This window comes from Leptonychotes weddellii, chromosome 7 (genome assembly GCF_054177405.1).
Source record: "Leptonychotes weddellii isolate Sample4059 chromosome 7, ASM5417740v2, whole genome shotgun sequence".
Taxonomy (NCBI): Eukaryota; Metazoa; Chordata; class Mammalia; order Carnivora; family Phocidae; genus Leptonychotes; species Leptonychotes weddellii.
Window position 1 is genome coordinate 93,669,725 of NC_138375.1, and position 25,101 is coordinate 93,694,825.

Below are 25,101 nucleotides of genomic sequence, written 5' to 3' on the forward strand. Positions count from 1 at the left end.
ACCCTGAGATCATGACCTGAGCTGAAATCAGATGCTTAACCAACTGAGCCACCCAGGAACCCCCATACCTGGAAGTTTGTACCTCTTAATCCCCTTCACCAATTTTGCTCATCCCACCAACAGCTTGTTCCCTGTGTTTGTGAGTCTTTCTGGTTTGTTGGTTTTGTTTTTTAGATTCCACAAATAAATGCAATCATATGGTTTTTGTCTTTCTTACAGCAAATTCTTTTTTTTTTTTTTTAAAGAATTTATTTATTTATTTGACAGAGAGAGACACAGTGAGAGAGGAGCACAGGCAGGGGGAGTGGAGCGGGGAGAGGCAGGCTTCCCGCCGAGCGGGGAGCCCGATGCGGGGCTCGATGAGGGGCTCGATGCGGGGCTCGATCCCAGAACGCTGGGATCATGACCTGAACCGACGACAGGCGCTTAACAACTGAGCCACCCAGGCGCCCCTCTTACAGCAAATTCTTATACTGAATTCACTCTCTTTTTCTTTCTTTTTCTTTTCTATCCTCTTTCTAGTTGCCCCATAATCTACCAAAATTTTTACCAAACCCTGATGTCCTGTGACTTATATTTAATGAATATTTCCTCCCATCTCTCAAAGAGAAAGCACAATTCTGTAATTCACATTTGAAATCTCACCTTCCTTTGCTTCTGCTGCCTTAAGTCCCCCCATTCCCTCCGCCCTCTCCCAGCCTGTCATTTTTGGGGACATGTCCCCACTGTACACTCTGCATTTCCAGATAGAGTCTGTGATTTGTTAAAAACTCTTAGATTTGACTGGCTGCTTTGGTTCTTTTTTATATGTATATTTTTAAAGATTTTATTTATTTTATTTCGGAGAGAGTGAGAGAGAAAAAGCACGAGGGGGGGGAAGTGGGAGAGGGAGAAGCAGACTCCCCGTTGAGCAGGGAGCCCGATGTGGGACCTGATCCCAGGACCCTGGGATCCTGACCTGAGCCGAAGGCAGATGCTTAACGACTGAGCCACCCAGGTGTCCCTGGCTGCTTTGGTTCTAAAGTTGGGAGGCCAACACGGTTTATTCAAGAATAAAAGTTTCTTTGAAGTCAGGGACACAAAGAATCTTTGCAACATGCTTTTCAAAGCATCTGTCTGTATACTCCTGAGCTCATGGAAATGAGGAAGGAAAAGAGATAGATTTCCACCAGCTGAGATGGTCTTAAGAGTTCTGCTCCTTATCACATCAGCACACTCTCTCTTAGCTGGCCTTTTCTGAAAAAGGATTTCACAACATTTGCCACCTTATAACTCAACAAGCGTGTTATTTCCTGTCAGTTTAACTTCTCCAAACTTTTGCTTAACAATAGCCAGAAATTCTCAGAAACAGGAGGATAGTGCAACCCTGCTCTTCCTCATCACCATCTGTTATCTCCCTGGAGTTCCTGAAACAATACAAATGGTGAGCTCTTAGCAGAGGCCAGAAGTGGGGACAAGGCACGGCCTTCCCTACATGGCCCTGCCGAACAGGGTCCCTCCATTTCTTTGTCCTGCCAGCACTCATGAGTCTATTATTTGATACTATTAGTGTATTTCTCTTTGTGACTGACATTTCCTAAATTTTTTCCAACAGGATGTCTTCTGTACCCAGTGGCTGCTAAAAAAAAAGAAAAAAAATTTGCCCAGCTGTGACAACTGCTGGGTGGACCAGGCCAAGGAAAGAGAGGTGGTGTCCTTGGAAGAAGGCAGACCTTTCCCACCTCCAGATTGGACTGGATTTCTAAGTGCAAACAGATATCTTATTTTCTCTTTTGGATTTGGTAGTCATCTCTTGAGATAAGCAAGAAGAGATCCTTCCTATCTTGCCAACTTGGTGATTCTGCCTGAATTCTTGTAAATGACAGCTTTGTTTATTAATGGAATTGTGCATTTGAGAGTGAAAAGCCTCATTTTGTCCAACTTTCTGAGTTTGCAGATGAGGAAAGCAGCCCAGAGACATTAAAAGATATCCCCAATAATAGTAGTATTATTTAAATTACATAGCTCATATCACCTGCATTGTACAGAAGAGGAAAGGGACGATCAGAGTGATGAGATTGACTGGCTCAGGACAGCACAGAGTCAGTAACAGAGGCTGGACTTGAGGCCAGGTCCCCTGATTCCCACTATGATGCTCTTTGACAGCCACCATAGCCTCTGGGCACGGGAGGGGACTTCGGAATAGAGAGGTCTGCTGCCCAGAGCCCCACTTTACTTTTTTGTCTATACTTGGTGATTCATACCAGTACTAGAAGTGCACATGCAATTAAAAAATTCAATTATATTTATTTGCTCTTCATTAGTGAAGCACATAGTATGCAATTCACAGGGCACAAAGGAGCAGACAGTGAAAAAAATCTCCCTCATGCGCCTGTCTCCCATCTGGTTTCCCTCCCCAACTTCTTGGGTGTCCTTTCAGATATGTGTAATGCTTAGATAAGCAAATACATACAAATGCATTTATGCATTTTTAATTAAAAAATGGAAGCATACTGTACTCTGTTCTCCACCTTGCATTTTAAAACATTTGATATGTTTTGGGTATCACCCGTATCAGTGCAGATAGAGCAGCCTCCTTTTTACCGGCTGCAAGTATTCTACCGAAAGGAGGTACTAGAATTTGCTTATATCCAGTCCACTCTTGATGGACATCAAGGTGGTTTCCATTCTTAGGCCGTTGTTATGAAGAATATACTATACATGGTTTTGTATACATTTGCTATAATACCTAGCAGAGGTTGGCAATCTACAGCCTATGAGCCAATTTCAAGCTGCCATTTGTTTTTGTAAATAAGGTTTTATTGCGTGGCAGCCACGCCTGTTTGTTTACATATTGTCTGTGGTTGCTTTCATGCTACAACAGCAGAGGTGAGTAGTTGCAACAGAAATACGTGGCCTGAAAAGAAAATGGGACACCCGGCTGGTTCAGCAGGTTAAGCGTCTGCCTTTGGCTCAGGTTGTGATCCCGGGGTCCTGGGATCAAGTCCCACATTGGGCTCCCTGCTCAGCGGGAAGCCTGCTTCCCCTTCTGCCTGCAGCTCCCCCTGCTTGTGCTCTATCCCTCTCTCTCTCTGACAAATAAATTTAAAAAAAAAGAAAAAAAGAAAGAAAGAAAAAGAAATACATGGCTTAGAAGCCCAAAATATTTACGACCTGGCCCTTTAAAAAAAAAGATTTTATTTATTTGAGAGAGAGAGAGTGCTCCAGGAGCGGCAGCCCTGCATCCCAGGACCCTGAATCCATGACCTGAGCCGAAGGCAGACGCTTAACCGACTGAGCCACCCAGTCGCCCCACTACCTGGCCCTTTAAAGAAAAGGTTTGCTGGACTCCGATCTATAGGACAAATTCCTATCAGTGAAATTGCTGGGTTAGGAGTTTCGCATTTCGCACTTGACAGTTAGTGGCCCCATTCTCTTCATAGAGGTTGGACTTGTTCATTCTCCCACTGGCAGCGTGTTTTTCCATGTTCACACCAATGTAGTTCATTGGACATTTTCACCTTTGCCCGTCTGATAGGTAGAAAAAAATATTTCTCTGGATCTGTTTTGCCTTTGTCTGACTTGGAGTGAAATCAGGCATTTTTTCTGGTTGGAGAAGGGTGATGCCTGTGAGGGAGAGAGAAACAAATGCGAAGGAAATTATCGGTCTCCATTGTTTGCTGTAACTGAACTCACTTCACGAAACAAACCCAGCAGAGACCCTACCGCCGCGGCAGCGCGGGGGGTCTCCAGACCCCGCCGCCAGTCTCCTCCCTCCTACCCAGAAAATGGATTCTGAGCAGCACCTGCTTCCTCGGGCTGCTCCGCTCTGGGTTTAATCACCGCGCACGCTGTGAGCAGCTGCTAGGTGGGAAAAGTGAGTTCTCGTTTCAATCTTGGCAAAGTGGAACTGAGACCATGGGAAATTCCTGCACCCGGGGAGGCTCTTCAGAAGGTGCGGTTCAGCCTCAAAGAAATGCCAAGACAAGCGCTACCGGGGGTGGGAGTGGGGAAGCAAATCCACCCCCTCCTTTTTTTTTTAAAAGTAGGCTCCGTGCCCAACGTGGGCCTTGAACTCACGATCCTGAGATTATGAGTCATGTACTCCACTGCCTGAGCCAGCCAGGCGCCCAGATCCACCTTTCGATTGGGGACGCAGAGAGGGAAGTGCTTCTTGCCCTCTTGTGGGTTTAGACTGTGCTGTTGGGAAAGGGGGTTTGCTGTTGGGAATCATGTGTGAGACACAGCAAGGGGCTCCGGGGTCCCTACCAGACTCAAGAGGCGTCTGCTCCTCTCGCGGGACAGGAGGAAGGCAGTGAGGCCCAGCGTTCCAGGGTCCAAGTTCGTTTGGACATTTGTTCATTAGGCGAGCATTTGCAGTTCCTACTTTTTCTGCTGTTTAGCTTGGAGAAAGGTCCTTGATCAGGTGGTTGGGTGTTCTGGTTGTGGGGACTGACAGATGCCAGGGCCGGGGGCCAGCTGAGTCTTTACAGCTTGTCAAATTTGGAGATAAGTTGCTTTGAGAATAAAGCTTTATTCCAAAAAGATAGCAAAGGACTAAAGTTTTATAGGTGGTGAAGCTGAAGAAAAGACTCCTCAGCAACTAACTAGATCCTTAAAATATGGCAAGGCCATCATCACATTTCAATGTGTAAAAATTAGATGCTTAAGTTCCCGGAGAGGAACTTTTGGAAATGACTGTGCTGGAAATGTGCTAAATCAATGATGGTAAATCTATTTAATGGAAGAGTATGTGGCTGTTAAAAGAATGCGGCAGATCCGTATGTACAGATATGGAATCTTTTCCAAGAAATCAATAAATGGAAACGTCAAGGTAAGGGGCGGTAACTAAGTGTCTGGCATCAGGATTTCTAGAAGCAAAGAGTGAGACAGGGATTCTTGTGCTTTGAGGAGGGGTTGCTCCCAGGAGAAGGGGAGCTGCGGAGTGGGGCAGGGCAAGGGAAAAAGCTAAGCAAGGCCTCCGTGCACATCAGCTTTCGCCTGATCCCGCGGGAGCACAGGGGCCCGAATTGTACCACAGGGTTGTCCAAGGTCTTACCCCGTGTTGGCTGCAGTGCGTCCCGGGCCGGAGGGTGGGTGGAGGATTCTCTGCGGAAGAGGGCAAGTGTGAACCACAGGTAGCCCTCGCTCACGGCAGCCAGGCGATGGGTGTGCTGGCTCTCCAGGACATCTGAGTAGAGCTCCAGCAGAACCTGCTGTGGAAGAGGTGCTGCCATTTGTGGGACAGGGTAGAAATGCATATAAATAGGCTTGTGCATATGGGGACTAAGAGCGGAGGCTCTTATCCTGGACCCCATGGAACCCTAAGTGCTTCAGAGATAGAACCATATTTCAATATAATTGGTTTCTTTTTAATCCTCTGTATTTTATTTTACGTATTTTCAGACATTATCCCTAGGCTCCATCAGACAGCTAATGAGCGCGTGGTGCACGCCAAGGATAAACGCCAAGGATAAAGAGATGCAAGAAGGCAGTAACAGTGCTCATTTTTGCTGGGTGAGGCCGAGGTGGATACTTAGGGGGCGGGGCTCAGGAGTGGGAGGGAGACTTCTCATTCTTTGTATACGCTTTTGTACTATTGGAATTTTCGCTCTGTGCATTAATTATATTTTAAAAAGATAAGAGAAAAAAGAAGGAAAATGTATTTTAAAAAGTTACCTACTTCTCCGAAGAACTAGGAGGAAAGAAGGAGGAAGGGCAGATATGAGGGAAAGTATCCCTCAAACGAACCTGATTGTTCCTGGGTTTTCTTTTCACTCTCATTTCCTGGGGTGCCTTTTCTGTTTTATACCACTTGTCCGATTGCTTGCTTTCCTCTTCAAAAAGTCCAAATCTGTCTCTCTAATGCTTGTATGCGATTTTGAAGCTGTTTTTGCACACTTGGATGGAACCTACATAATTATCTTTTACTAATTTTTGCCCAACTCCTAATCAAATGATGACTAAAGTGTGACGTCATTTCTTAGCATATATATCTATACTTGCCAAACAAACCACTTTAGTCTGCACGATTTTTGTGGGTCAAAAGCATGCCTTTAAATGGAGAGCGTATTTCCGTGATGAGAATAAATCTGGGGGAGGGATTGTTTCATGCTCAAGATGGAGGTTTTTAATCAGACCACATTTGAGGACATTAGATGTCTCCTTTATTCACAATATACTTCCAAAGAGTCAAGATTTACTAAATTCCACCTCAGTATTTTAAAATGAATGTGCACTCTCCACCCTTTTTGTTGCCAAGGGAGCTCACATCTGCCCTGGAAAATCTTCCCATGGAGCGATGTCAGCAGAGATAAATGAATGAGAGTACATGTGGTTCTATAATAATAGTGCAATTTGGCTAAGGGGTGACATCATCTTTTCACTGTTGTATCTGCCAGTCTAAGTAGCAATAAGTCCAGCTGAGCTAGAGAATGAATTACAGGGAGAGTACACGGGCAAGGCGGGATGAAACATAAAAAATGGAATGGAAAATTAAATTTAAAAAGAAGGTAGCTTTGAATATCCAGCCCACAATATATTTTTTCTTATGTATGGTTCTGATTTAATTACCACGTCAAAATTTGCCGTCATTTCGGATTATGGGAAAGATGCAAAGCTTCTTTCCTAATGGCTGTTTTGCTATATATACGCATGGGTACCACCAGAGTATAAATAGGGACGTTGGAATTGATTTTAGTCTTTAAAGGGCACATTTAAATGCTGGCAGATAAAATGCCTTTATCAGTTCAATCCACTCACTGTGATCCCACATGCCTCACTGGTAACACTTGAAGGAGGGTTTGCTGGGTTTTATTTGGATATTGAGAGAAGAATATCACCATCCTACATGCTGATGAACCCCGGACATGGTTTGTTTCTGGGGAGGAGCAGGATATGACTCTCTATTGGTTCTTGGAGGGCTGGATCAGTACTTACTCATTGCCTTTTTTTTCTTTTTAGGTAACAGCTTTATTGAGATAGAATTCATATACCGAAATATGGGTCCTGTTTGCTAATTTTTTATATTCCTGTCCTCTAATGTCCACTGGCGTTGGATGATGAATTTCTGCAAAGGCATTGATAGAGGCTATGAGGAATAAACCCTGCAGATGGATCAAATAAAAACATCAGGTTTCCAGGCTGGATAAAGGAGTCATGAAAAGGAGGGAGAAGCAGAAATGAAGGACAGAGAGACTTTTAGAAGTAAAATGAGCAGTTGGTTATTGAAAAGAAAATCTTCTGCTGTTTGAATAAAGACTGAAGAGCTTTCATCGTTGGCTCCCCACATGGTTGTGTCTTTTTTGAGCAGCAAGTCGCAAGAAGAAGGAACTTAGAGTTGAACTAATTAGTAGTAATGAAAATGTAGCAAACATCAACAACGAATTTCCTAGGCAATTTCATTTCCAAAGCACATTCGCATGTATCACAGGTAAAATGTTTTCCACAAACACCATTTTTAACATAGGATTTTATTTGCAGAAGCTATTTTTTGTGGCCTAAGGAAGAAATGGCTCATTGAAACAGAACTTTGCTGATTTGGTTTCAAAGAATTCTAGGATATGAAGAATTCTGTGGAACACAGGGGTTCAGAAGACCCTGAACACAGAACAGGCATGTCTGGTAATGAAAATGTTCTTTTGGTCTAGCATTATGTTTATGCTTTAAAAGCATGATTATGCTAGGAATAGGCAGAAGCAGAAAAGAGGAAGTAAGTAGGAAAATACTTGATATTTGAATAGGCTTTATACTTTCCAAAATACTCAGACCCCACCAAAGCCTGGTAGCAGTATTATCCTCATTTTACTGATGAGAAACATGCTTCTAAGAAAGTTGTTTTACAAGTGACAGAAAATTCAACTCAAACTGGCCTAAGCAATAAAAGGTATGTGTCTTTCCGTGTGTGTGTGTGTGTGTGTGTGTGTGTGTTTGGCTCACAGAATTGAAAAGCCCAGAGCAGGAACCAGCTTTCAGTGGTTCAGTGATACCATCAGGGGCCAATTTCTCTAGACGGCTCCCAGTTCTGTTTTCCTAAAATATAGTTTTCTTCTAAGACAGGCTTTCCTCCTGAGGTGGCAAGATGGTTGTTAATAGCTCTAAATCAAGTTGGGAAAAAAAAAGAAGAAAAAGAGTACATTTTTCTCACAGTCCCAGCAAAAGTCTAGTGATTGTGTCTCATTGGCTGTGATTGGGTCACATGTTCATCCATGAACCTATCACTGTCGCCAGAAGGATGCTGTCCTCTGATTCACCAGACTGTAGATAATAACTCCCAGCCTGAATGTATGGAGAGGGGGCCGGATGGCTTTCCACAGGTGAAGAGAGGCACTCACCCAAGTTTTATAGAGATATAATTGATAGATAACATTGTATAAGTTAAAATTACCTAATTTTGTATCTCTAGTGTAGGTTGATTGAATGTTAATCCAATATTGATATGATATATATATATATATATATTAGCAACTGGATTCTAAACTTTTTGAGGGTAAGGGTTATATTTTGATAGTTTTTGGGTCTTTGTGCACAGTGTTTAGCATGCTCATTTTCCTTTAATCAAAATTCAAGAGATACTTAATTGAGTTATTGAAATAGTTTTCCTGGTGAGATTATTAAATTAACTTGCACATTGCTCTGGAGCAGCTGCATACTGATTCCTTATCCATTATGGTGAAGGAGGGGAAGGGAGGATGGAGAATCCATTTTTATAAAGCTTTCCAGGTGATTCTCTTCAGAGCATTTAAAAAATTGGCCTCAAGATTTCAGCATATAAATATCAGAAAGCCGGTTGACTGACATATAACTCTTCAGTGTATCACAAACAGCCAAGGAAGTGATGTTGAAGTCAACACCCATTAGAAATCTCTTGTAAGAGAAGACATACAACTGTAAGAACTCAAAAAGAACAAAATCAACAAGAATTAAAATGGAAGAGGAAGACTGGTTAAATTGTGATGTTTTGGTTGCCTATTGCTACATAACAAATTGCTCCAAAACAGAATGGCTTAAAACAACAGTCATTTATTATTTCTCATTACACGGTGGCCTGGGCTAAGCTGGCTGGTTTCTCAGCTCCATTTGGTGTAACTGCAGTCACTCACAGAGCTGCATTCAGCTGGGAGCTCAACTGGGGCTGGAACGCCTGAGAAGGCCTCTTACGGTTGAAAGTTTCTCTCCTTGTGACGTCTCATTGACCAGTAGTCTGGCCATCACTCCTTTGCAGGATGATGGCTGGCTTCCAAGAGAAGCAGAAGCTGTCAGTTCTCTTAAGTGAGCTCAGAAGTGTCAGAACATCAGTGTGGCTACCTCTATTGGATAAGCCAAGGGATAGGGCCAGTCCAGATTCTAGAGCGAAGGAAGGAAAGTAGATTCTACCTCTCAGTGTCAGGAGTGTGCAGAGGGAAGGGAAGAATTGCTGGAGGCCATATTTGGGTACTTTCTACCATACTTACTTATAGTTATATCTGGCACACAGTAAGAAGTGGCGAGGCCTTTGGGTCTTCTAAATTTAAGCCTAAAAACAACTACAGGATCCATGCAATGGAATACCATTCAGAAATAAAGAGGAATGAAATACTGATACGTGCTACACCACGGATCTACTCAAAAACATTATGCCAAGTAGAAGAAGCCAGACACAAAAGCCCAAGTATTGTATGATTCCATTTGTATGAAATATCCAGAAAAGGCACCTCTAAGGAGACGAAAAGTAGATTAGTGGGATCCTGGAGGTAGGAATGGGGATTAATTGTAAATGGGCATGAGAAATCCTACTGGGGTGATAAAAATGCCCTGAAACTAGATTATGGTGATGGCTACATAATTCAGGAAATTTATTGAAAATAACTGAATTGTACACTTAGGAGGAGTGAATCTCGTGATCTATAAATTATAAGTCAATGAAATTGTTAAGAAAATGCAGAAGGGTGGTCTTTAATTCAAGCAACATGTTCCTGGAGGCTTTGCATAATTAAAATGTTGACAGTTGAAGGGTAGTGGAGGGGATGTAGTCACAAAGTGTAAGACCCCACACCTATTTTGGCTATTTTTGCTTGAAGTGCTTTTGTTTTCTTTTTTTTTTTTTTAAAGATTTTATTTATTCATTTGAGAGAGAATGAGATAGAGAGAGCATGAGAGGGGGAGGGTCAGAGGGAGAAGCAGACTCCCTGCCGAGCAGGGAGCCCGATGCGGGACTCGATCCTGGGACTCCAGGATCATGACCTGAGCCGAAGGCAGTCGCTTAACCAACTGAGCCACCCAGGCGCCCCAAGTGCTTTTGTTTTCTTAGCCTTACATCTTTCACATAATACTCTCTCCTAATTTAACAATAAGGTATGTTGAGGTTGGTATCTGGACTTCTTCCCTAGTTTTTTGGACTGGAAGTTAGTCTAATTTCAGTGACTGATTTTCCAGTGAGTTTTTCAGTCCTAGGGCCATCACTTAAGTAAACACCTGTGTGGCACCGTTAAAGACTATTCAAAAGATTTTAATTCTTTTTTAAAAAAGATTTATTTATTTATTTTGAGAGAGAGAGAGAAAGAAAGCACGCAAGCAGGAGGAGGGACAGAGGGAGATGGAGAGAGAGAAATCTCTAGTAGACTCCCCACTGAGTGCGGAGCCCAACTTGGGGCTCCATCTCAGGACCCTGAAATCAAGACCTGAGCCGAAATCAAGAATTGGACCCTTAACCAACCAAGCCTCCCAGGTGCCCCAAAAGATTTTCTTCTTTTTTTTTTTTAATTTATTTTTTGACAGCGAGAGAGGGAACACAAGCAGGGGGAGTGGGAGAGGGAGAAGCAGGCCTCCTGCTGAGCAGGGAGCCTGATGCGGGGCTCGATCCCAGGACCCTGGGATCATGACCTGAGCTGAAGGCAGACGCTTAATGACTGAGCCACCCGGGTGCCCCCGAAAGATTCTAATTCTTAACAACTGTCACATTTAAAGTGAGAGCACAATGGCTACTGAAATCACTGGTGGATGTTTGGATGTACATGAGTGATAGTTTCTGCTGATCAGAGATTGCGGGTGTTTCTGTTAACCAGTTCAAGTGACACCTTCCTATGACATTAACCGATACATAGTTTGCAAGTCACTCAGCCTGCCCATCTTGAAATTTTGCAAGCTTTGACAAATTTTTACATTTAAGGAGAGTTCATATTTTTAAAATTTTGCTCACAAAGCGAGACTTTATTATTATCTGTGTGTTGCACTATTTGAAATCATTCAAATTCACATGAGATTCAAATACACTAGGTTATAGGGTTGGTGATGGTGAGAACTTGCCAGCCGTGCCTTCCCCTCCCCACCGCGTTTTCCCCTCCCCACCGTGTTATTGTGATGGGAAAACCTCAACATTCAGCATATACATTCCAGATGGCTCGAGAGCCCTTAGTATTTGCTTCTATTCAGTTTGTAAGGAGTTTGTGTTCCATGAATTTGCATTAAGTTTCAGGTTAGATTCAATAATCCTAAATGCCAAATGAAATTCTGTCTGATCCATTCAGCCTCTGAATCTTGTTGGAAATTCCAAAATTGGCTCGGGTTTTCTTCAAGGATTTATGAATCTGGGCTGAATTTGAGGTTCAAAAAGGACTCAGCCAGAGTTGCTTTAGTCTGGAATTTCAAAAGAAGTGTTTTGTACATTTCTTTCAATACACATCAAAAAAGTTGTCAACGTCTGCTGGATTTATGTCCTGCTCTTCCTAAACACTGGACTACCCATTCTAGGTCTTCATGTCTTCATCAGTGTTATGGGTTGAATTGTGTCACCACCCCCCTCCACTTATATGTTGAAGTCCTGACCCCCACAACCTCAGAATGTGACCTTGTTTGGAGATAGGATTTTACAGAGGTAATCAAAATGAGTTCTTTAGGGTGGGTCCCACCCCAATATGACTGGTGTTTTTATGAAAAGGGGGAATTTGGGTACAGAGATAAGCACATAGGGAGAACATATATGAACATCAAGGCAGAGATAAGGTGGATGTGTCTATAAGCCAAGGAATGCCAAAGATTGCCTGCAAACTACCAGAAGCCAGGGGAGAGGACTGGAACAGATTTTTCCTCACAGTTGGAACCAACCCTGCTGACACCTAGACCTAGGACTTCTAGCCTCCAGAACTGTGTGATGATAAACTTCTGTTGTCTAAGTCACTCAGTATGTAGTACTTGGTTATAGCAGCCCTAGCAAACTAATAACATTGGTAAAATAAGAAGGTAGAGAAATGGCATTTGTTTTGGGCCTTGGTCAAATCCTTTCAGTGCACTATGTCAGTTGATTTTCAACAGAAAACCCAGAAAGGTAGGCATCCACTTCATCGTCCCCACGAGGAAATGAAGGCTAAGCAGCTTGGCCAAGATCACATAGCTCATTTCCTTAGCTGATGCTGGGACACAGATGGCCTCGTTCCTAGTTCAGTCCTCTGGTGCTTGTTAGGGGCAGAGTTTGGGAATTAAAGGCAGGATTAACAGAGATGATCTTCATCTACAACATTAGGAGTTGGATGAGATAATAGCATATGTTACTCTGTATGTGTCAAGCACTGTCTAAGGCCTTACCAAATTAACTCACTCATTTACTTCTCATAACAACCCTATGAAATAAGTGTTATTATTCCCATTTCGTAGGAAAGAAAAGTGAGACACAGAGATTATGTAATGAAGGAAATGTTGCCATTCATGTGAGTGAGCTCCTAGGAGGGGAGTGGAAATTTGCCTAATTTCTTTCTCTGATGATTTTATTTTATTTTTATCTGTATATCATATCTCAAGCATGTATCATATCATATATCATTTACACATCATGTATCAATTGTGAAAAAAAATTCAAGAGACTTTACCAAAATACCAGGTCAATTATTTTAATATTTCCAGAGTGCCTTCTAGACGTTTTTCCATTTGCATGAAGAATCTTTACACAGGGTACTCATAACATATATAAAAATTGGTATTCTGCTTTCTTTCCATTTAATATCATACTAGAAGCCTTTTCTTGTTTTAATGCAGTACATATCTGCTGTGATCATTTTAATTTTATTTTTTAAGTTTTTATTTATTTACTAATCTCCACCCCCAACATGGGGTTCGAACTTATCACCCTGAGATTTAGAGTCAAATGCTCTTCCAACTGAGCCAGTCAGGTGCCTTTGCTGTGATCTTTTTTTTTTTAATTTTAAAGATTTTATTTATTTATTTATTTACTAGAGAGAGAGAAGAGAGAGTGAGAGAGTGTGAGTGTGAGCACAAGTGGGGGAAGGGGAGGGGGGAACAGAGGGAGAGGGAGAAGCAGACTCCCTGCTGAGCGTGGAACCTGATGCGGGGCTTCATCCCAGGACCCCAAGATCATTACCTGAGCCAAAGGCTGACACTTAACTGACTGAACTACCCAGGCGCCCCAGGGCCATGAACTTTTTAACGAATACTTCAGAAATCCTCTGTTAAGCTATGGAGGTTCTTCTTTTTGGAAGAATTGAAGAATAACCCGACTAAAGTTGAGGAAAAGGTCAACATGCGATTTGACCAGGTTACCTGCAATTTTATGTTTCTGTGCTTTGGTGCTTAATTAGCAAAAACTACTGATGTTTGTTGAAAGCTGTTCCAGTTGCTATTGCTGCATAATTGATCAAACTTGCTGCAAAGAAGCGGCCATTTTATTATGTTCAGGGACCTGTGGGTCCAGAATTCAGAACGCATATGATTAGCACGATGGGCCAGCTTATTCTGCTCCATGATGTCTGGGGCCTCAGCTGGGAATGCTGGGAGAATAGGGGCCAATTTGATGATGGTCTGAAATCATCCAAAGGTTTTTTCATTCGTGTGTTTACAGGGTGATGTTCACTATTAGCCGAGGCCTCGGCTGGAAACTCGGCTGGAATATCTAGAGCTTTCTTCTTTGTACTTGGATCTTCCCCTAGCATGGCATGTGGGTTCCAAAAGCAAGCATTCCAACAGAGCCAGGCAGAAGCTGTGAACTTCCTATGAACTTGTTTCGGAAGTACATAGTGTCGCTTCCACTGTTAGTCATAAACCCTCCTGATGTTCAAGGAGGGAACCTTGATTCCCTTATCTTGATGTGAGGAAAGTTAAAATCACATCGAGGACACGTAGGATGGGAGTTATTGTTGCGGCTAGTTTTGAAAAATGAAACCTGCAACAAAGTCCTTGAAGTAAAACTCTCTATTTGTGATTTGTGTTTGCTTTTACGGCTCTTGTGAATAAATATACTTAAAAAACAACAGTGCCTCTCTTTTCTTTAATCTAGATTTACAAAATGTGGTTTATTTGATATATTTTACCCCTAATGGATAGCTGCTGAAAGAATGAACTAATCCTGGTTTCCCTACCAACTTTTATGACCTTGGACAAGTGACCTGTCTCTTTCCCTCTGTTTTAAAATTCCAGTATAGTTAACATACAGTATTATATTAGTTTCAGGTGTACAATGTAGTGATTCCATCCTTCTATATAGTTCTTAGTGCTCATCAAGTTAAGTCTACACTTAATCCCCTTCACCTATTTCACCCATCCCCCCACCCACCTCCCCTCTGAAAAGTGGCTTCTCTTGACTTCAGGTTTCTCATCTGTAATAATTGAACCTACTTCACTGGGCTGTTGTACGGGTTAAATACATTAATGCCAGTAAAGCAATTAGTATGATACCTGGTTTGGTTTATAGTGAGCACTCCATAAACAAACAACAACTGTTACTGTTGTCAATTTTGTTGTCCAGGTACAGATGGCTTATATAATTTTTTTCCACAGCAGCTACAGGAGTGTTTTTGACCTGGTGCTTTGATTTAAAAAAAATCTTAGTTTCACATTTTTGTAAAATTTCAAAAAACCTTAAAGGAAGATGTGGGATAATAAAAAGCCGATTAAAAAAGGCAGCAGAATGAATTTAACTGGAACCTGATATACTGAATTGGTGTCCTGAGGTTCTCGAAAAACTCAATGGAAAGGAAGTCCACTGAATCTTAAATTGAGGAAATGGGGTCTTTGAAGAGTTGACTTTATATTGAAATCCCCAGTGGTGTCACCTGGGACCCCCATTTCCATTCCTCCACCTCCCACCTTTTGGAGATTCAAGTAAACTAGGCTTAGGCCCAACCAACACCCTTCCTATAATTCTTCGCTTGTCCTTGTTGTTATAAGGCTGGGCTCCCTAGTCTTCACTTGTATGTCTTTCCAGGGCCATCTATGTTTTACCTTCTACATTCTCTTGGAGAAAAGCATTGCCTTTTCCAGCTTTTACAAGAAATTGAATCCTACAGAGGACATTTATCATGATTTTTATAGGTCTATTAAAGACTGAAGCTGTGGGGGGAAAGGTTCACATGGTAGAGCATTTAAGAGCCTGTTCTCTCTTGCCTCCTCTTCACCCCTCACTCTTTACCTCTTACAAGACTGAACTCCAGATACCAGACCCTCCCAGACTTGATTAGCCCCCTAGGAGGCATAGTCCCATTGACCAGCTAGAGAAGATAAGTAATGGAAAAAATTTAAACCGAGAAAGCACTGAAGAGAATCAGAGCAACATCTTCACATATATGAAATTTAATGCCGTTTTTAACCATGGAAATGCAGTCTGACTGGAATATGCTGAAATATGCTTTATACACAGTATCTCATTTCATCCTGTGACCAGGACAATGAAATGAGTACTATTATTATGCCCCCATTTTATAGATGAAGTGACTGAGGCACAAAGAAGTGAAGTAGACAGAGTTATCTGAAGCTATGATGTTTAACTGCAGAACCTTCACTTTTAACTATTATTCTGTTCTATGTTATTGATAATTCTATATAATCTTTCCTGCTACTGGGCTAAGAATTTTTCGGTTGTGAATGGTTTTAAGGAGGAGTTGCATCTACTGTATGATCTTCAGGAGTCTTTTTCACTTTTTAGGGGGAGGTGTCTATGATCCCCTTTACTGATAAATTGGTGCTTTTCTGATTTTGCCTTTTCAGAGTGCTTTTCCTATACTTACTGAAAAATATTTTAATAGAGAAATCACCAATGTGTAAGAGTTATAAATGAATCAATATACCATAAAAGATGTTCATTAGGAAGATAAGACCTCCCTAGTTTTTTGGTAATTATTTTATGATATTTCTGATTAATGATTTCATTTGGACCATTGCAGTGTTCAGTGGTCTTCATTTGTTAGTGTTGATTATAGGATGCGGATGCCATGCCTCGTTGGAATCTGACTCTTTTTGACCAACAAATGTGAATTAAAATCAATAGAAATGTCATTAGTATCCCAATATCATGAAAGATAATATAACCATTTCTCATGCATTCAGTTTATTAAAATTTGCTAAAGTGTGAAATATGTAGGACAAGTAATGATGTTTTAATCTTTCACCAAGGTAACAATTGAAAGCTGATTGATTCCATTCAGTAATTATAAAATCAGAATGATGGAAGATTGTAATCAAGTAGGATTCATTCTCCTACTTTGTCACTCCTCCATGCAAGATAAAATTCTCATTTGCATCATCTCTTTTATCTGAAATGAAATCAAACTTCTGTTTGGTTCACTAAATCCAAGAGATAAATAATAGCCTTTCCTGACTCGGGAGGGGATCGTGAGGCAGCCCCTGCCTACTAATAAAGAAGTGGGGACAGTCTTTCTTTAAGACTAGATCATCTCTGTGAGAAGGGCCAACTCTGCGGGGATCTAAATATTCAAACTATAACATTCTTCCAACTTTTGCATGACCTACTGAGTGAGGTAGGGGCTTGTCTATTAGGGCCCTGCTCTTCCTGGTTTCCTTAAGACAGCCTTGGGTGAAATGTAACAGACTAAATATTATAGGCTCTCAGTCAATTCAGTTAGCTAGTAGGGTGCTGGGGGGATCTTTCTTGGTTCTAAAAAGCCTGGCAGGAATCCTAATTTCCTTGTCTTTGAAGATAGGGGAGAATTACCATCATCCCATGGATATACAATTGTTAGGTCGGGAGTAAAGAGTGGGGAAGAGAAGAAGAGAAGGGTCAGGGAAAGAGAGGCAATTGGGACTATGCTGGCAAACCTAAAACCTAGAAATTCAAACCCTGGAAGAACAGGGGACCAAGAAAACTGGCAAGTGCCAACATCTATCACCTCATGGGCTTGGTTGGTGGCTTTGAAATGGAGGTTGGAGAGGAGACCATACCTAGCTGTCTTCGTTGCATAAAACAGAGTGTGCCATCAGCTAACTTGGGAACAATGAACTCTCACTGGGAAAATAGAAAGTCCTCAGGGAAGTCTTTCTTACTCTACATGGCTCCTTCCTGCCCCCAATTAGATCAGGTCCCCTGATCTATGTGCTGTCAAAGAACCCCATGCTTTTCCTTCATGGTACTTTACACATGATGGTGTTGGTGGGATTATTTGATTAATACCTGTCTCCCCACCATTAGACTGAAAGCTTCGTGAGGGTAGGGACTGAGTGCATCTGTGCTTTTTCTTCACCATTGGGCTTTGAATGTGGTTGAGTCAATGTTCCCTGCATCTACACAAAGAAGCCCCACTAGCATAAGAACTCGGATGCCTTGTTAGGAAAGTGTTTCTCCTTGTTGACTCAAAAAGCTGTCCATCTGTCTCTTGGACCTCTGGTTCCTACTCTGCTAACCATACTGATTAATCATCTACGGGACCTGATTATATATCATTTAGAAGTAACTTTATAACACATCACACAAGTTAATCAGAAAGTATTTCCATTCTCGGGGCGCCTGGGTGGCTCAGTTGGTTAAGTGACTGCCTTCGGCTCAGGTCATGATCCTGGAGTCCCGGGATCGAGTCCCGCATCGGGCTCCCTGCTCAGCAGGGAGTCTGCTTCTCCCTCTCCCGCTCCCCCCGTCTTGTGCTCTTTCTCTCAAATAAATAAATAAAATCTTTAAAAAAAAAAAAAGTATTTCCATTCTCAAAGGACTGGAATCTCTAAAGACTTTTCTTTACTGTAGTTGAGGATGTGGAAGCTCTGACCTAGGAATGCCTTCCCATGGCTCAGGGAGTTAGGAGAAAACATTTGCTATACAAATATCTACTTTTATTGTTTTGTTATAGTTACTGACCTTCCCACAGATTTTCTGTGGGCAATAGAGCATTGTGAAAAGGTTGTTATTTTTGGAGCCAGACAGACCTGAATCTGAATCCCAGCTCGAACAGTCACTAGCTATGAAGTCTCTCATCTGTAAACTTGGACAAATAGTGCTTGTTTCACATGGCTGTCCTGTGGATTAGAGATACTGTATTTTAGTGCCTGATATGGTGACTGATATTTTAAGGACTGAATATATGGCAGGTTATAGGGAGGATTATTATCGCCAAATTTCCAAATGTGATAAAAATCCACGGAAACCAGATAATTCTCTTTAAAAGTCCACAACAAACTGTGTGATAGTGCCCAGGAGAAATGGGTATAGCTCTTTTAAAGTCCATGGAGAGACAGACTTTTCATAATGCTGGAGAAAGTTTAATATTCAGGAACATATGGGCATTGACTCTACCTTCTCCACCATCCAAGATATGGCTTTGTTGATGAGTTTATCACACAACTACAAGGACTTGGCATTGGAACACATTCTCTTAGATGGAGATACTAGATTATTAACGTGAATTCTGAAATTGCAGTGTAAGCCCCAAGTTTAAAAGCTTGGCAGAAAATCTGGTGGTTTTCTTACCCTTGGTAGGACCTTTGCTTGCTTGGGGAATGTCTATACCAGCTGCAAGCTCTATAGGGGAAAGAGAAAAGCTAGACCAAAATACAAGGATCTAGTGCTGTTCTGGGCAGAACTTCTCTTCTGTTAGGAATTCTTGGCCAAAAACACTGGGAACATAAAGTACGTGTGTCAGAGGTGTGCCCGGCTGCTCTGAGCCCTCTGGAAACACTGCAGTCCCTCAGCCTAGTGGTTCTTATCCTGGCCTCACAGTAGAATCGCCTGGGGAGCGGTTAAAAAGAGACTGATGCTTGGGTCTCCTCACCGGCCCAATTAAATGAAGAGTTTTAGGAAAGAGGCCCATACATCCATATTAAAAAAAAAAAAAGTTCTCTAGGTGATTTAATGTCCCCGGGTTGAAGATCACTGCTGGCCCAAATTTCTCAATATGAATCACTCTATAAAATCTCATATCCTTACATGTGTAGGGCAGCTACGAGTAGAAGGGTGAATAAAACATAAAAGAATCTATATTAGCTTTGGTCATTTGGTTGAGGGTATTGATCTGGGAAATAGGTCTTTTGCCAATATCACCTGGAATAGAGAGCTCATTGTTTTTTCAACCATTAAACCCGCATAGGAGGCGAGATGATAGTTCTGGGAATGGCACGTCAGGATGTGTCCTTTTAAATGCCGAGTTTTTAGGAAATGATCTGCTTAGAGCACCTGCCTTGGGCCTGATGGTTTGGCAGCTTTATATCCAGCACTTTGCCGCCCATCCCGCTGGGATCCTCCCTCTGATCTTAGAATTCTGAAGATGGCTGTATTGGCAAAGCCAGCATTTAAATGCAGTTCCTGCAGTGAGCTCCTTGACTGTCATTCCCTCACAAAGGAGGCGCCCATCAGGTGAGTGTTGACTGTGTGGGTGGTACCCATGGAGGAATCACGATGACAGTGTTCTAGAACTGGAGAGACCCAAGAGATGTGTTGGGTCACTCCTCTCAGGGGCTAGGCTGAGGCCCGGAGACATAAACCTGGAGAGGTGACAGGGTAGGCAGTGAGTGAGGAAGCACCTGAGTCTATGGTGCAGGTCCCCTCATACCGAAGTCAGGGCTTTTCCTATCTTACATAGTTTCTCCGTTTTCTCACTGTTTTCCTGGATGTCTCTCTCTCTTCCTTTTTTTCGTAGCTCCCCTCTGAGTCCATCTGTATCAGGGTTCTCCAGGGAATAGAACTCATAGTATATGCATATATACATGTATATATATGTGTATACATATATATATAAAAGGGTTTGTTATAAGGTATTGGGTCACGTGACACGGAGGCTGTGAAGTCTCACGATCCCGCCATCTGCAAGCTGGAGGCACAGGCCAGCCAGAGATGTAGTTTGAAGCTCTGAGAGCTGGAGATTTCAGTCTGGGTCTGAAGGCCTGAGAACCGGGAGTGCCAAGGGAGGAGAAGATTGATGTCCCACTTCAAGCAGTCAGGCAGAGAGGACTCAACGTTCTCTGCCATTTTGTTCTCTTTATGCCCTCAAAGGATTGGATGAGGCCCACCTACACTGGGGAGGGCAATCTGCTTTATTCAATCCACCAATTCAAATGCTAATCTCTCTTTTTTTTTTTTTTAAAGATTTTATTTATTTATTTGAGAGAGAGAGAATGAGAGGGAGGAGGGTCAGAGGGAGAAGCAGACTCCCTGCTGAGCAGGGAGCCCGATGTGGGACTCGATCCCGGGACTCCAGGATCATGACCTGAGCCGAAGGCAGTCGCTTAACCAACTGAGCCACCCAGGCGCCCGCTAATCTCTTTTTGAAACACCCTCACAGACATACCCAGAAATGTCTAACCAGATATCTGGGCATCCCATGGCCCAGTCAAACTGACACATCAATTTAATGACCATACCATCTTCTCCTATATCCCCTAGTTTTTCTTTTTGATTTTGTTGTCTTACGTCTTACAGTCTTTAAGATTCTGTTTGCCTTGACAGAGCTGCTCATGCTGGAAGACTGTTAATTCTTAGGCTCCAATATTTAGTTTCAGTGAAGAAAGTGACAGTTAAAGTTTGTGATCTGTAGTTCAAAACTATGAAAGATTCAGTCAAAAGTAGAAAAAATTAATAGGGGAACCAATGAAAAGGAAACCTAAAGTTAAATATTTTCTGCTCCTTCACAGAAGCAGATGCTGTGAGGGGGGATGGGGAACGAAGCTGTTGTTCTCTTCCTCGTAGATGGGAAGAGATGATGTTGGACAACTGGAGTGTGGTGTGAAAACTCATTTGAAGAAAACTTCTGTGGCATCTCAGCAGGAGAACATTTTTATCAACAGGATGGTTATTGCCTGCCTGGTTGGAATTTTTTATTTTTTGCATCATACTATTTGAAATCATAGGGACTGACCACAGGATATTTCCTTCCATTTGTAGGACATTTTGTATGTGAGATAATACCTTCTCCCCACACATTTTAGGACGTAAAAATGTATTAAAGTGACAAGTATTTTTCCCTTAGATACTACCGAACGAATTCCTATAATACCAGAAAAAGGATAAAGTGTGGATCTAAATGTATTTTTGTTCAATTCCTTTTCTGTTTTCTTAACCTTCCCAGAGTGGATTATCATAAAATTCTCTAGCTGGCCAAAATCCGTGTTCTGGCCTTGGGGGAAAATGACCTCTCTTAAAGTGCTTGTTAACAAGCTATAGTGGACATTGAGTTATTTTTGGTGCTCAACATCTATTCACCCTTTGTGTAATCTCCTATTCCCCATGCTCCCATCAGGTAGTTAAATGAAGCTGCCCCACTCCCAGCTCCAGGAATGGAGTGTATGACCCAGGCCTAAGCCAATGAGCTCACGGTATTCTCCTGCCTGGAACTGTGAGATTGGCCTGTGACCCTCTCCAGCCAATGGGACTGTTGAGAAAGAAACATTCACTGTGTCTGCACTTGAACCTGAAGGTACATGGGCTGCAGCTGCAGCCAATCATAAAGGAAAAGTCCATCTGAATGTAAACCAACACAGGAGCTGAAACCTGATGGGAAACAGAAAATGTTTCAGTATACTCAGAGGAGATTTAGATAATTGGACAGAGTTTGAGATAAATTAGTGAAGATAAATGTTCTGGGTAGAAGAGTGAGCCCCAAAAGATACATTGAAGTCCTAACTCTTGGTACATGAGAATGTCACCTTATTCGGAAATAAATAAGGTCTTTGCAGATGTAATTAAGATGTAAGTTAAGGGGAGGTCGTAAGGAGTAGGGCAGGCCCTAAATTTCAGAAGACTGATGTCCTGATAATAAGAGGAGAAACAATACAGAGAGACATACCAGGTGAGAAGAATGCCACACGAAGACACAGATATACACAGGGAAAAGGGCCATGTGACTATCAGAGCAGAGATCTTCCCTGGAGCTAGAGAGGGGCAAAGAAGGATCCTTCTCTATAGACTTCAGAGAGAGCACGGTCTTGCGGACACCTTGATTTCAGACTTCTAGCTTCCAGAACAGTGAGATGATAATATTCTGTTGTTTAAAGCCACACCAGGTTGTTACAGCAGCCCTACAAGACTAATATAATGAGTATCTAAAAAACTTAGCATATGAGAAAAAAAACTTTCTTTCTTTCTTTCTTAGTAGGCTCCACGCCCAGCATGGATCCCAATGCGGGGCTTGAACTCACGACCCTGAGATCGAGACCTGAGCTGAGATCAAGAGTCCGACACTTAACCGACTGAGCCACCCAGGCGCCCTAAAAGGATTTTATTTTTTAACTCCAAGGAAAATTAAAAACTTGTTCAGGCAAGAAAGGGTAAATATGGTATACTGCATGACTTAGTTGTCAAGACTTTACTACTCATAGTATTATAAATATTGATTATTAGCCTTATCCAAATTATATATACTGGGAAGTATGTATGTGTGGTGGAGCTGTGTGTGTGTGTGTGTGTGTATGAAATCATCTTCCTATAGTGCAAAGTCAATATAAGGTGCCTAAACTCAAATATCTAGAAGCAGCAACATAAATAGGTTATTTAGAAATATGGACATACATAGCAAATGATTCAACTAAAAACAGAAGGTGAGGATGGCTGGGACTGCCTTGTTTTTGGAATGAAATTTGTAGAATTATTTGACTCTTTATGTGCATGAAAACCTTCATATAAAGAAGAACTACTTAAGAAAGGAAAAGGATTTTTGAACGTATGAAGGAAATTACTTGTAGAACTAAGGAATGTGCTGCCCTTGGACACAAAAAGGAAATAGAATAAATTCATTTTGGGGGCTAGTTATCCACAGATCTGTATCTGTTTCCTTGGTAGTTGGGGAGGAGGGTACAGGGGAGGGTCAGAGTTCTATAAAGCCTTCATATCTCCCTTTGTCCCACCTTCACATCCTGCTCTTGTAGAAGGAGGACCTCTGTTACCCTAAATTCGTTATTATACTTTAAAACCATAAAGTTCATTTTAATAGGGGTCTTTCCTTAAAGCTTAAGGAGGTTCTCAAGATGAATGGCATATATGTTTCCTTGGGGTGGTAGTTGCAGGGTACTTTCTTTTCCTCACTGGAATTCTAAGTCAGATAGGTTCATCTCTGTTAAGTAGCTAATTGCTGAGTGTACCTGGCCTCTTACATTAATCTTATAGCAGATGCTCTCCCAGCCGTTCCCTCCATCCCTCCTCCTTCTGGAGGAATATACTTCCAGCCTGCACTGCTGCTTTTCACCATCAGAGGGCAGTGGGGCCGCAAGTGTCTGGGAAGGAGGGGGAAAGCTGCTTAGCACCTGGGGAGTGGGAGGAAGTGTCTCGCGGTGTTTGCGCAGAAAGCATCTCAGGAGCTTAGACATCGCATTGGTACAAATGGTGCGTTGTCTTCTAAATTTTGTGCCAATCCCAAAAGGCAGGAAGTTTGATCTTAATATATCTGCCATGGCTATCTATTTCACTATGAGCCAGGAATTTATTAGGAAAACAAAGAGAATCATGGGAATAAGTTTAGATTGGCATTTCCCCGTTTTCCTACTTGTGGAATAGATTTGGTGCATGTTCTGAAAGAGCATGGTGTCAGCCGGAATGGAGCTCTGCTTTCTTCCCTATTATTCTAAAATAGATGTGCTTCTCACATGCACGGTTAGACCGCTTACCCGTGATTTGTATCTCAGGGACAAATCTGGCTTATGAGCACCGTTATTTGTAAACTGGTAACCAGGTTCCCTGAACTGCTGCAATGCTATCCTGACGGGTTGCTGTGAAAATGTGAAGATGTCTGTCAGGCAGGAAAAATTATGTAAAAATGATGTGGGTATAGAAAATGGAATCGACAAAATGTAATAAACTCCTCCTGGGCTGAAGAGCAGAGCTGCATATGTAATGAAGTAGTTTAGGATTACGTCACCTTTTATATAACATCTGGCAGTGACTTTTATTTCAGAGCTAATTTGAAGGAGCCAGGCGCTTTTCTTTTCCTTTCCCCAAGACTGCTTTTATCTGAAAGAAGAAAGAAAGAACTGTTATATTTTGCATGCAAAGAAAGCCAGAGTGTCTAGATTACTCCCTTAAGGTAATGGAAAAAAGAAAAAGAAATTGAAAACGGTCAGGTGAACACGGCAGAAGGAATGAAGAGGTTTGTGTGATTCTTAGTGAAATTGGACCAGTCTAAGCAACCAGACAGGTAATCTGGGTGGCTCTACCCTTCCCTCTTGTTTTCTCTGCTTCTGTAAGACGTGACCCAAGAATGCTCTGGAAATAGTTTTTCCTTAAATATTTTGTCTGAAGTGAGAGATTGAGAAAATTGTTGAGATAATTCGGGAAGATTCTAAAATTTCTTCCTTTGACTTGTGAGAAAAAGCTTTCTCTCAAACCAACACCTTTTCCCCCTGATAATATCCAGACTCTTCTGATCTATCAAAATAGATCGGACGGTCAACCCACCTCTCTAGTTTGTCTATATGGACCATGGAGAAAGGCCTTCAGTAACCCTGAATGGGACTTCACTCCTTGGAAGCCAGGAAGCAGGAGGGGAGAGACCGGCTTTGCTCCTCCTCTTTGTCCTCCCGCAGTTTCTCTGCTCATGCGCACCTCTGTACAACCTGGGCCTTGCTAAGCCTGTTTGCCAGTCTCATTGTCCTCCTTCATTGTGTGATTTCGGAATCTTCCATCTTTGTCCAACCGTGAAAATGCCCTTTTCTGAATTTCAAGGCCACGTCTACAATTCAGAAGAGGCAATGTCTTACTTTTGTACTTAGTGAGTTCCCAACAATGTGTTTGAAAGTTAGTGGGGGGGCGCCTGGGTGGCTCAGTCGTTAAGCGTCTGCCTTCGGCTCAGGTCATGATCACAGGGTCCTGGGATCGAGCCCCGCATCGGGCTCCCTGCTCCGCGGGGAGCCTGCTTCTCCCTCTCCCACTCCCCCTGCTTGTGTTCCCTCTCTCGCTGTGTCTCTCTCTGTCAAATAAATAAATAAAATCTTTAAAAAAAA

The 25,101-nt window shown here is 42.2% G+C and overlaps 2 long non-coding RNA genes across 4 annotated transcripts in view; both read left to right on the top strand.

The window, feature by feature from the left end:
- LOC115942831 (uncharacterized) overlaps positions 1 to 8,321 on the top strand; it is a 31,280-nt gene extending 22,959 nt beyond the window's left edge. The window contains exons 5-7 of one of the 2 annotated variants that reach the window (XR_014147148.1): positions 1,595 to 4,813; positions 5,386 to 5,496; positions 6,943 to 8,321. This is a non-coding gene — a long non-coding RNA (uncharacterized LOC115942831). The remainder of the gene's footprint in view (positions 1 to 1,594; positions 4,814 to 5,385; positions 5,497 to 6,942) is intronic. The other variant, XR_014147149.1, reaches the window with a different exon arrangement.
- A 15,707-nt stretch (positions 8,322 to 24,028) lies between these two features.
- Positions 24,029 to 25,101, top strand: part of LOC115944019 (uncharacterized) — a 238,613-nt gene continuing 237,540 nt past the window's right edge. For both annotated transcript variants that reach the window (XR_014147152.1, XR_014147151.1), the window contains exon 1: positions 24,029 to 24,296. This is a non-coding gene — a long non-coding RNA (uncharacterized LOC115944019). The remainder of the gene's footprint in view (positions 24,297 to 25,101) is intronic.